Source organism: Hibiscus syriacus, unplaced genomic scaffold (assembly GCF_006381635.1).
Source record: "Hibiscus syriacus cultivar Baekdansim isolate YM2019G1 unplaced genomic scaffold, ASM638163v2 tig00117005_pilon, whole genome shotgun sequence".
NCBI classification, from domain to species: domain Eukaryota; kingdom Viridiplantae; phylum Streptophyta; class Magnoliopsida; order Malvales; family Malvaceae; genus Hibiscus; species Hibiscus syriacus.
The window spans coordinates 1,853,908-1,860,994 of record NW_024063519.1 but is presented as its reverse complement, the minus strand read 5'-3'; the positions used below and the strand labels follow the sequence as shown (position 1 = coordinate 1,860,994).

Below are 7,087 nucleotides of genomic sequence, written 5' to 3'. Positions count from 1 at the left end.
AAGAAGATATTAAAATTATCTCCCTAGAGTCGGTCTTCCACGTACCGGTTATTCGAGAGGTGGAACTGTTGTCTATATAATAGTAGCTTAACAGCAGGGCGGCATCGATTAACTAGTCGATGAGCAACTTTTCTGGAGTCTCGAACAGTGCCCGTGATGCAGATCTAACCAAGGGAGAGTTGAAGATAAAACAAGATACAAAGATGTAGCTGAAGGAAATCAAGAGTAATACAGAAGATTTAGAGGAGGACAAAGAACAGCACAAGTTTCATGTATTCCGTCGTTCCATTTTCAATTTGTCACGATACCCAGACCCTAGTTACAATTGGGGGGGGGGGGGTCTTTCAACAGTAAAACGGAGTAGTTTCATTAAGTGCTAGAAACGGTACGTATCAAGCCCGCAGGTTCAGTTCATTGTTAACCAAACAAATATGGAACAAGCAAAGACCTGGGAACAATGCTCTTCTCCAAGCATCGTGGTTTTCAGAACTGGACCGGTTATCGAACCGGCCATGCTACTGGTTCAACCGATCGAAAGAATCGGACGACGTCATAATTATTTAAAAAATTAAATAAAAATATCAAAAATATTTAATAAAAAATAATTTTTTATATCACAAGTCATATTCAAAGCAAGTCATAATATATATAAATTAAAAACCATAAAATCAAATGAAACAAAATGATTAAAATTAACTACAACATAATATTTAAGGTAAAACATATTAAATAATAAATATAATTATATAACTATAATTAAAAAATAAATTTGGGGCTAAAAAATCATAACAAAATGATATTGTTTGGTTTAATTTTTTTTTTAAAAAACAATCCCACATAGCTAAGAAACATAGAAGAGCATCCCAAAAGTCTAAAGAATAAAAATATGAGAACAAAACAATCCCACATTGCTAAGAAACATAGAAGAGCATCACAACTAACTTCTATAAATAATATAGGTAATTTGACATTCAAAATCATGGAGCCTTTTGATGAGCATTGAGTGAACTATTCTTTCAGTTCAATCAAGCTCGAATTTTAGGTTTCAATTGAGCTTCTAATTTTTTTTAGTTAAAGCCTTTTTGAGTTCAAGTTTCAATATTATATTTCGAGTTCAAGTTGAACTTGATAATTTTTAACTTATGAGTTTGAGTGGAGTTGAGCTTTCTTTTAAAAAACGACGTTTGGTTTAATTTAAAAAAAAACAAAATTTTGATTTTTTTTCGATTTTTAGCCGGTCCGATTCGAACGGTTCAGCGATTCTAGCCGGTTCAATAATAACAGTTCAACCGATTTAGATTGAACCGAACTAAACAACGATTTCTGATTAAACTGGTTAAACTGACCGATCCAATCCGATTTTCAAAACAGAGCCAAGCATTGATTCGAAACACGGGGGCGACTAACAATGACCAGAGACTTGAATCCCATGTCCTTGGCGAGAAAAACTATTATTTTCACTATTTTCTCCTCTGACAATGTCATAAAGAAAGGAACCGCATTTCTTATAAACGTGTAGTTTTCTACCCATACGGATTTACTCAAAAAATTCAACAGAAAAGACAAAAGCGTGCATCCTCACGGGATTGAACCCTAATTCCTTCACTTCCTCCTCGGTTTCCTTAACATCGTCCAAGGATGTTGTAGACAGTGAATGTACAATGTTGGATTCAGGCACTCCATAATTGGCACAACTACTGGAATCTGAATTTTTTTTGTATTAATTGATATTTTAATGAAGTTACTCAGTTTAAAATTTTATTGTATCTACACCTGAAATTTGAATTTATTTATATTAGTTGTTTATTTTATTAAAAATATCCACTTTAAAATGTTATTTGTGTTTGTCTCATATGATTTTTTTTATTAATATATATACTCATCCTAAAAATTATTTTTGAATCTTCCACTAAACACAACTGTATATCAATATTGGATATGTGATCTTCATAAGTTATAACCCGTGAGAAGTGTGTTTCTCAAACGGCAGTATATCTAAGGGTGTCTCCTGGATCAACGAGGAGATACACTCGTTTCCTTTTCGTCCAACCTGTCGGCTTTTTTTACTTTCTCTTGGTCGCGCTGATGACACGATGCCGTTTTGCGCCGCTAACTGAAAAGTAGAATTGTGCAATTGATCACTGTTTACAAGGATGCATTCTCGCGAGACAGCTGAACACGTGTTTAGATTTGACTGGTTGAGTTTTCTTTCTTTTAGCACAAATAATGAAGATAACTTTTACCGAGAAAAAAAATTAATACAAAAATAAATATCTAAATTATATTCTTTAAATAAATGTTTAAATTATTTTTTATTCATATCAATGTTTAATATTTTTTTTGTTATCATTTTAAGTATTCAGATGTTAATCATTATTAAAAAATCTCATTAAATGATACGTTTTATATTTTAATATTTTTAAAAATTTTATTTTTTAAAATATTTTTTAAATTTAAAAAAAAACCTTATGCAATTCTAACCTCCCTACCCCGCTCGCACCCCCTCCTCTTGGTCGGTGCTCTCCCCATCATTCCCTTCTCATGTGCTGTCCCATTATCCCCCTGCTTCAATTAATTATATATTGGGTTGAATTTAATAATAAATTTGAAATTATGATTAGAGATTTGAGTATTAAGTTTAAAGATTTATGTTTAAAAATTTATAAATATAAGAGATTTGGTGTTCAATTGATTGCGAAAGTAAAGGGGTTTTGTTTGTGGTGGTTGGTCAATCACATATCTTTAAATGTTTGGCCGATTTAAAATGTTGATGGTGGCTAGTAGAGGCGAATTAAAATTATGATTTTAAATTTTTTGCCTTTTTTTTAAAATTTGAAAAGTTTTAAATTTTTTCCCTAATTTTTTTTACATTTTATCAAAATTATCAAAATATGCTATGTTCTACTTAACAAGATTTTTTAAAGACGATTAATATCCAAATACTTAAAATGATAAAAAAAAAAAATCTCATTCACTGGAACGAATAAAAAAATTAATGTAAAAATTCAAAAAAAAAATATAAAGAAACTCGTTTTCGTATTAAGCTAAGAAAAAAAAATCGGCCGTCTCATTTTATAGAAGCTTGAGGACCGAGACTAAAGGAATGGCGTTACAATGTCGTTTAAGCGGGGCGACAATCCAATCCCTAAAAATGGCGACGACTCCAATCTCATCTTCGTCCTCACGCTTTATCTTCCGATCACCTCCACAAACCCTAAACCTCGCTTTGTTTTCCCGCCACACCCCTCCTAAAGCACCTCCCTTTTCTATTCTTATTAGAGCCCTTTCAGCACAGGCCGTGGCTGCTGCTCCGGTGGCAGAAATCTCTGATAATAAATGTATTTACATTACAATTATGATTTTTAAATGTTACTACTGTTGATATTTTCTTATTTTTCTTTGTAGTTGTAAAGCCGCAATGAAAGGCGGCGATAGATTTCAAGTGGATAAGGGATAATAAGGAAACGGTTGCTAATAATATTAAGAATAGGAATTCAAATGCAAATGCAAATTTGGAGCTTGTGCTTGAACTTTATGATAAGATGTTGAATATCCAAAAGGTTATTTCCTTTTTCGTTTTCTGATTCACGAATATTCAAAATTAGTCCTATAAATTGAAAGGGATGATACTTATTTTAAATTCAAATCAGTTAGTTAATTGGCAGTGACAGATTGCACGAAGTTGAGCGGCTTCGAGGGGAAAGGAATACTGTTGAGAACAAGATGAAAGGCAAATTGGAACCTTCTGAACGTCAAAAGCTCGTTGAAGAAGGTATTTGCTCAAATGTTTTGCTGTTATTTGCTGTCATTTTTGCGGTCTCATTGCCTTTTTCTTCTATGTTGGTTTTCTTTTTCTTTTGTGGTTTTGAGAGTCAGGAAAGAAGCTGAAGGAAGCACTTACGACTTTGGAAGAAGACCTTATCAATTTAAGAGATGTGCTTCAGCTTGAAGCGCAATGTATACCAAATATGACTCACCCGGATGTTCCAATTGGAGGGGAAGATAGTTCAAAGTTGACGAATATGGTATATATTGATTTGATCGTTTTCTTGTGTTTTTAGTCATTATATGTTATTTTTCTAGTGTTTGCATAAAACTTTGATGTTCAGCTAGTGTTATTCTAGGTTGGAAGCCCCCTTAGCTTCGACTTCCCTGTCAAGGATCACCTTCAAATTGGAAAGGAACTGGATCTCTTTGATTTTGCTGCTGCTGCTGAGGTATTCCTGTTTGGTCCAGGAAATTAAAGCATCTCTAATTTGTTTGTGTTTTATCAAGGATTTTAGTGGGTGATTTAAGTTACATTTGGTTGTTTAACTGTGTTCTTTAGTTGATTCATTACCTTCCAGTAATTCAGCCCATGTGATACTTGTGCAGTTTGTGACTGCACTATTAGCAAGTAAATAATCTTGATACTTAACTGAGTTGCCTCTTGAAATTTGTGTCTCGCATTGAAATAATAAATATAATGTGTTTTTGTTATATTAAACTGTGCAACTCATATGGAACCTTGTTATGTTAAAAAGTTTTTGTTACTTTTTATCAAATGGAATCATATATTGAGTTGCATGCTTGAAGCATCTTTGATTTTCAAATGACGAAGGTACTAAGTTTTACTTATACTTCTTGTTGCATAAGGTAGGTGGTTCAAAATTTTATTACCTCAAGAATGAAGCAGCGATGCTGGAAATGGCCCTTGTCAACTGGACACTGACAGAAGTCATGAAAAATGGCTTTACACCACTAACAACACCTGAAATTGTCAGGTCATCTGTTGTTGAAAAATGTGGCTTCCAGCATGTGGAGAAAATACGCAGGTTTGCATTATTTTGGATGTAGTCCCTTTTCCAGAAAAACAAGTGGTGCTTGCTGTATCAAACATCAAGTGCCTACCATTTTTGCACAAATCACCATCAAAGTTGATGACAGACATAATGAACCACTTTGATCATGAACTGGACAAATTGCTATGATTCAGCTTGAATTGGGGGCTACTAAATTTTTTATTGAACTTTTTGAATCTTCCCATTCATATGTTCTGATAGTAGAATACTTGATTTCTCCAAAGTAACTTTTTCAAAATTGTGAATTTCACGTTAATTTAGTTAGTATTTCACAGCAGTTTCTTGATACTTATTTCAAATGCTAAACAGGTTTATTCCATTGAGGATAGTGACCAGTGCCTAATTGGCACTGCAGAGATTCCTTTAGGGGGGATTCATATGGACTCTATTGTTTCGGAGTCCTCTTTACCATTAAAATATGTGGCATTTTCTCATTGTTTTCGTACTGAGGCTGGTGCTGCTGGTACAGCAACGAAGTGATTAGCTATCTTGTGTTCCATTTTTATTTTACCATCTCTGACTATAGTCCCTGTATTTGACAAATGGTGAAGAAATGTTTTCCAGGGGTCTTTATGGGGTACGCCAATTCAGCAAGGTGGAAATGTTTATTTTGTGCAAACAAGATGACCTCTTTTCATCTCTAGGATTGCATTATAAGTATGGATTCTCATGAGCCTTTTACCAACTCTACTGGTTTTGTTCTGCCATTTGTGACACTATTTTGCTTTCTGGCAGAACTTTGGTTATGGCCACGGGGGACCTGGGTGCTCCTGCTTATCGTAAATTTGATGTAGAGGCGTGGATGCCAGGTTTAGGACGCTATGGCGAGGTATTAAATTTAAAATAACCTTTTGCTTCCCTATGACAAGTTAAATTTCCATGTTGATTTCTTTCGCTGATGCTATCCCTTGAAATATGAAACAATTCTGTTTGCCGAGTATTTTGAAATATCTTTGAATCTTTTGGGATAGGAAATACCTTTTTAATCTTAGGTATAAATGTAACGCATTTCTACAAACAGATATCAAGTGCTTCGAATTGCACCGACTATCAAAGCCGCAGACTTGGCATTAGTTATCGTCCATCGGAATCACCCACAACAACTTCCAAAAAGGGTAAAACAAACTAGGCTGCACCCAAATTTGTTCATACATTAAATGCAACAGCATGTGCAGTTCCGAGGATGCTTGTATGTTTGCTGGAGAATTTTCAGCAAGAAGATGGGTCGGTTATTATTCCAGATCCATTAAGGCCATTCATGGGTGGAATTGAAGCTATATATCCTAAATCTAGATAAGGAAGAAGACAAGGAGGAAGACATAGAAAAAGCAAGTTTCCTTCTTTCTTAAGAATTGGGGAGCGATTGATATTTTTGAGATATTTTTCTTTTTAGAAATTATTGCCTTTTGATGTATACAGAGTGCAATAACATTAGTTACTGACAGTTCTGGTTTGAACGTTAGTACACCTAATTGCTTAATGAGTTTGTTGAGACTGCGGATTTAACAAACCGGCTTTACTACATGCCACATGGGTGCTTTAGCCATTGAAGCATTCGTTTTCAAAATCAGGAACAACATAGTTTGGCAACTTCTCCTGCATCACAACATATTTTCCAGTTAAAGCCCAAACAAAAACACAGATAAATTAACAACTCAAGCAGGTAAATCTCAATGTTTCATGAGACACTGGATCTGGAAAGTTCGTGCGGAACTTGTATTTGGCAGTTTCCATCACATGGTTGTTGAGACGGTATTTTCAAGGGCGAAAACAAGTGTCGTTATTTTTTAAATCCCGTCTCGAAAAAATAAGTTTTTCTTATGATATAAGATAAAACACAAATTTGAAGAGTCACCACCAATCATTTATCGAGGTATGATTGATCACCAAAAATACTATGTTATTTTAATAAAATTTTTAAAAATATTATTAAAATAACACAAAAAGGGTCTGCTTACTAGAAAATGTGTTCGGGAGTCGATTACGTGTGGGGAATGATTAACACTCTCACAACGCCTAAAATTGATACATTTATTTATTAATTAATGTCTTTGCAGTAAAATTTATAAATTTGAATTTAATTTAATTTTTTATCCCATAAAAAACAATAAGGATATTATTTTATATCAATAAATTATTTAAAAATATATTCCTAATCAATTAAAAAAATATTTTAGAATTTATTGTATAAAATAATATAACCTGATTACGTATAATAATTTTAATGAATTAATCAAGAAAATATA

The 7,087-nt window shown here is 33.4% G+C and overlaps 1 pseudogene; it reads left to right on the top strand.

Annotated features, from left to right (window-relative positions):
* The first annotated feature begins 3,071 nt into the window (after window positions 1-3,071).
* On the top strand, window positions 3,072-6,231 carry LOC120195109 (annotated as a pseudogene).
* Window positions 6,232-7,087: the final 856 nt, after the last annotated feature.